Here is a 6309-nt window from a genome sequence, read left to right on the forward strand (position 1 = left end):
CATTTGCCCCATATGATCTATGCCCCCTCTCAATTAGAAACAGAGAGGTCATCACCATCCTAAAATCCTAAAGATAGGAGAATGAACAATGGACTATAGTGGAGTTATTGTTATGTGCTGCATTCTTACTGTTTTTCTAGGAATGGAAGAACTTTTATCATTGATGTGGAGGCAGTGGCCACCAGAAATTCTAAGGGGAAGGAGAGGGAAAATAGTTGTAATATGAGGGCACTTTGGGGACATTGGAATTGACCTGCATGACATTGCAATGATGGATACAAGCCATTATTTATTTTGTCATAACTTACAAAATTGTGCAGGACAAAGTGTGAACTATAATGTAAACTATAATCCACACTTAGTAGCATGCTCCAAAATGTGTTCATCAATTGTAACAAATGTACCAATTAATTAAAAGTGTTTGTGGTGAGGGAAAGTGTGGGAGAGGTAGGGAATGGGGCATATGGGAATCCCCTATATTTTTTATGTAATATTTATGCAATCTAAAGTTTCTTTAAAATAAATAAATTTTTAAAAATACATTTTCTGGGAATGTACATAGATCCAATAAAAGTGCATAAACACAAAAGCACGTTTCTTCTCTGTCTTCAAATTCATCACCTTTTTCACTTATTCAACAACAATATAGATTATTCACAATATCTAAATTTGTTGCAATAAAATGTTATTTTTAAGAAATATTTTCATATTTTAATTCAATTTTATAAACATATTTACAAAGTGAATAATGCAAGCTGGGGATCAAATATTGAGTTGAGAAATTTTGCCCTTAAAATTCTGATAGGAATTATGGGAAAAGGGCATGGGTTAGCAGATAAGGCTCTGCACTTTCACAAAAACAGTGAAGGAAAAGTCTAAAGCTGTCAGAGGGAACAGTTTTGGGGGTCAGCAGACCAGGACAGTGCTTCATGGCTCCCAGGAGGTTGAGGGATGGAGAGATGAAGAAGCAGAAGCGACAAACCATAAGTTGATTAACTTCCTGGCCACAGGAAGGACTCCTCTTCCCCGCCCCCAAGATATTCAACAGTGGGCAAGCTGCTGTGCATTGAAGCTGACTGAGAGGAGACCAGATGTCTTCCTCCATGCCAGCTATTACAAGGGAAAAAGAAGGGGGAATTGGGGGGTTTTCTTCAATGAATTCAGTCAACAAAGGCCACTTTGAATCTTGGTTCTAGCCAGACTGAAACAAAGGAATACTGACAGAGATACACCTCTGTGGAAACCTGCACCAACAAGCGCCATCTGCTGGCCAGTATGGAAAGTACATGGACAGAGCCTGCTTGTAGAGCTCTCTTTTCCCACCCCAGGGAGAAAGTCTGCACCCAATTAGTGAGATGCAGGGATGCGTTTTTGGTAACTTAAGCTGGAAAATTTTCAAGACTGGGTAAATTGAACCAAATATCAAAGAGCTGTGAAAAAATAATAACAGGCAAGAAAGAGAAATTGGCCATTGGAGTAAATACACCAACATATCAGACAGTTAGACATCAGCAAAAAATTATAAGCCATACCAGGAGAGAGGAAGAGATGGCCCAGCCAAGAGAACAAACCAAATGTCCTGAAGAGATTCAGTATTTGGGACAGTTAATTAATGATAATTACACAACTCACATTACTCATTTTAAAGAATTGAAAGAAAATATGACTAAAGAGATAGAGGATATTAAGAAGACACTGGATGAGCATAAAGAACAATTTGAAAGTCTGCCAAGAAAAGTAACTGGCCTTATGGGAATGAAAGACATGAGAGAGAAGATTAAAAATACATTAGAGGCACAGAAGAGCATTTGAAATGCTTTTCCAGTTCAGATCTTCTGAACTGGAAAAGACAAGAGAAGAGAATGGAAAAGATGAAACAGTGTCTCACGGAACTGAATGACAATGTGAAACACAAAAACATATGTATTATTGGTATCTCAGAAGGATAAGAGAATAGAAAAGGGGCAGAAAGAATATTTGAGGAAATAATGACTAAAAACTTCCCTATCCTTATGAAATACATAAATATCAATGTCCAAGAAGCACAACACACCCCAAACAGAATAAACATGAATAAAACTACCCTGAGACACATACTATTCAGAATGACAAATATCAGAGATAAATAGAAGATTTTGAAAGCAGCAAGAGAAAGCAAAGCATCACATATAAAGGAAACTCAATAAGATTAAGTGCTGACCTATCATCAGAAACAATGGAGGAGAGAAGAAAGTGGTATGATGTAATTAAGAGAGAGAATAACTGCCACCCAAGAATTCTGTATCTAGCAAAGCTGTCTTTCAAAAATGAGGGTGACAGGACAACTAACATGAAGGTGATGATGGACAACCACCATACCAAGGAACCGAGAGAGTCATAAACTGTAAGCAAGAGAGTCCCATCCATAGGCTCTATGGGAACACAGTTCCTCTCAATTAGAGGTGGAGTGGACAAACCATCCCAGAATCCTCAGGATTGGGGAATGAACTATGGACTAAAGTAGACTTACTGGTATTCTACTATTGACTTATTGTGATTCTAGTAATGGAAGAAATTATATCATTGATTGGGAGGCAGTGGTCACTGGAGGTTTGGAGGGCAGGGAGAGAGAAAAATAGGTATAATTTGGGGAAATTTTTGGGACTTGGGAATTGTACTGAATGACATTGCAATGACAGATACAGGCCATTATAAAACTTTTCTTAACCTCCAGAATTGTGAGGGAGAGAGTATGAACTATAATACAATGTAAACTTTAATTCACACTTAGTTGCAATGCTCCAAACTGTCTTCATCAAATGCAGTGGATGACCCTCACTAATGAAAGATGGTGCTAATGTGGGGAAAAGTGAGAGATGTGGGAAGCAGGGCATATGGGAACCCCCTATATTTTTAATGCAACATTTGTATATTCTAAGTATCTTTAAAATAAATAAGTTAAATAAATAAATAAAGTTTTTTTTAATGAAGGTGAGTTCAAAGTCTTCACAGACAAAATAAAAAACTGATAGAATGTTACCAAAGACTAGACTTAAAAGAGATACTAAAGGCAGTACTGCAGCCTGAAAGAAAAGAAAACAAGAGAAAGATACTTGGAGGAGAGTATAGCAATGAAGAATATTAGAAATGGTTTAAAAAAAAAAAGAGGCCGTATTATGATACAACAACTGAAAGCCAAACATCAAGATGGATGAAGTAAGTAATGCCTTTACAATTATAGCATTGAATGTTAATGGCTTGAACACCCCAATCAAAAGACAGACTGACGAAAGAATTAAAAAATATGATCCATCCATATGTTGTCTACAAGAGACTCATGTAAGTCATAAGGACACTACAAAGCTAAAAATGAAAGGTTGGAAAAAGATATTCCATGCAAATAGTAACCAAAAAAGAACTGAAGTAACAACACTAATATCAGACAAAGTAGATTTTAAATGCAAAACTGTTATAAGCGATGAAGAAGGTCATTTTATATATGTGTGTGTGTGTATATATATAAATATTAAATGTTTTCTTCTTGTTGAATTGCTCCATATATATATATATATAATATATATAAAATATTAAATGTTTTCTTCTTGTTGAATTGCTCCATATATATATATGGAGCAATTCAACAAGAAGAAAAAAATATACTAAATGTTTATGCATCTAACCTCAGTGTCCCAAGATACATGAGGTACACACTGGCAAAGCTGAAGGGAGAAATAGATGCCTCTACAATAATAGCTGGAGACTTCAATACACCACTCTCAATATTGGATAGAACATGTACACAGAGGATAAATAAAGAAACTGAGAACTTTAATTATATGATAAATGAACTAGACCTAACAGACGTCTATAAAGCATTGCACCCCAAAACAGAAGGATATACATTCTTTTCAAATGTGTATGGATCCTTCTCCAAGATAGACCTTATGTTAGGTCACAAGACAAGTCTCAATAAATTTAAAAAGATTGCAGTTACACAAAACACTTTCTCTGATCATAATGGAATGAAACTGAAAATCAATAACGTCCAAAAAAAAGGGGAAAATTCATAAATATATGCAGACTAAACAACACACTCTTAACAACTAGTGTGTCAAAGAAGAAATTGCAAGAGAATTCAGCAAATATCTTGAGATGTATGAAAGTGAGAAAACAAAATATCAAAACCCACGGGACACCACAAAGGCAGTGAAGAGAGTGACATTAATAGTCCTCAATGCTTACATTAAAAAAAGAACAAAGAGCTAAAATTGAAGATTTAACTGCACACCTGGAAGAACTAGAAAAAGAACAGCAAACTAATCCCAAACCAAGCTGGAGAGAAATAGTAAAGATCAGAGCAGAAATAAACAAAATTGAGGGAAAAAATCAAATCAACTAAAGCAAGAGCTGGTTCTTCGAGAAGATCAACAAAATTGACAAACTCTTAGCAAGGTTGACAAGAAAAAAGACACAAATAAAGAAAATCAGAAATGAGAGAGGAGACATTAGCACTGACCCCGTAGAAATAAGAAAGATCATAAGAGGATACTATGTACAACTGTATGCCAAAAAACTAGAAAATGTAGATGAGATGAACACATTCCTGGAAACACATGAACCACCTACACTGACTTCAGAAGAAATAGAAGACCTCAACAAACAAATAACAAGTGAAGACATTGAAATGGTCATCAAAAGCCTCCCAAAGATGAAAAACCCAGGACCAGATGGCTTCACAGGTGAATTCTACCAATCATTCAAAAATGGACTAATACAGATTTTGCTCAAGATCTTCTAAAAAAAAAAAACTGAACAGGAAAGAATGCTGCCAAACTTATTCTACAAAACCAACATCAAAACCAGAAAAAGATACTACAAAAAAAAAGAGAGAGAGGAAACTATAGACTAATATATCTAATGAATATAGACACAAAATCCTCAACAAAATACTTGTGAACAATATCTGAAAGCACATTAAAAGAATTATACCCTGCGATCAGATGGTCTTTATCCCAGGTATGCAAGGGTGGTTTGGCATAAGAAAATCAATTAGTGTAATAAACCACATTGACAAATTGAAGAATAAATATCACATGATCCTCTTGATTTATGCAAAAAAAGGCATTTGACAAAATACAGCACCCCATCCTGATAAAAACACTCCAAACGATTGAAATAGAAGGAAGCTTTCTCAATATGGTAAAGTGCATATATGAAAAACCTACAACTAGCATAGTACTCGGTGAAAGATTGAAAGCTTTCCTGACAAGATCAGGTACAAGACAAGGATGCCCAATGTCACCACTAATCTTCGATATTGTGCAAGAAGTTCTAGCTAGAGGACTTAGGCTAAACAAAGAAAAAAAAGCACACAAGTAGTAAAGTAAGAAGTAAAATTTTCAATGTTTGTTAAAGACATGATCATATATCTAGAAAATCCTGAAAAATTCACAAAAGATACTAGAATTAATAACAAGTTTAGCAAAGTGGTGGGATATAAGGTTAATACACAAAAATCAATAGCATTTCTATACACTATGGATATGCAATCTGAAGAGGAAAATTTTTAAATTCCATTTATAATAGTGATTAAAACAGTCAAATATTTAGGAATTAACTTAACCAAGGACAAAAAGGACCTGCATTCAGAAAACTACAAAACATTGCTAAAAGAAACTAAAGAAGACATAAATACACAGAAGGACATCTCTGTTAATAGACTGGAGACTAAATAGCATTAAGATGTCAATTCTACAAACACTGGTTTTCAAATTCACTATAGTCCCAATAAAAATCCCAACAACTTTTTTGCAGAAATTGAAAAGCCAGTAATCAAATTTATTTGGAAGGATAAGAGACCCTGAATAGCAAAAAATGTCTTTAAAAAGAAGAACAAATTTGGAAGACTCTCACTTCCTGACTTTAAAGCATATTACCTATCTTCAGTGGTATAAACAGCATGATACTGACATAAGAACAGATTGACCAATGGAATGAACTCAGAAATTGACCCTCACATCTACAGTCATGCTATTTTTGACAAGGCTGTTAAGCCCATCCAGCTGAACCAGAACTTTCTATTCAACAAAAGGTGTTGGGAGTACTGGATAGCCATATCCAAAAGAAAGAAAGAAGACCCGATCTCATGCATTATACAAAAACTAACTCAAAATAGACCAAGTACTTAACTGTAGAAACAACAACCATAAAACTCCTAGAAGAAAATGTAGGAAAACATCTTCAAGATCTTGTGGTAGCAGTAGTTTCTTAAACCTTATGCCCAAAGCACAAGCAACAAAAGAAAAAATAGATAAATGGGACCTCATCCTT

The sequence above is a fragment of the Dasypus novemcinctus genome, chromosome 21, assembly GCF_030445035.2.
Source record: "Dasypus novemcinctus isolate mDasNov1 chromosome 21, mDasNov1.1.hap2, whole genome shotgun sequence".
In the NCBI taxonomy this organism is placed as follows: Eukaryota; Metazoa; Chordata; class Mammalia; order Cingulata; family Dasypodidae; genus Dasypus; species Dasypus novemcinctus.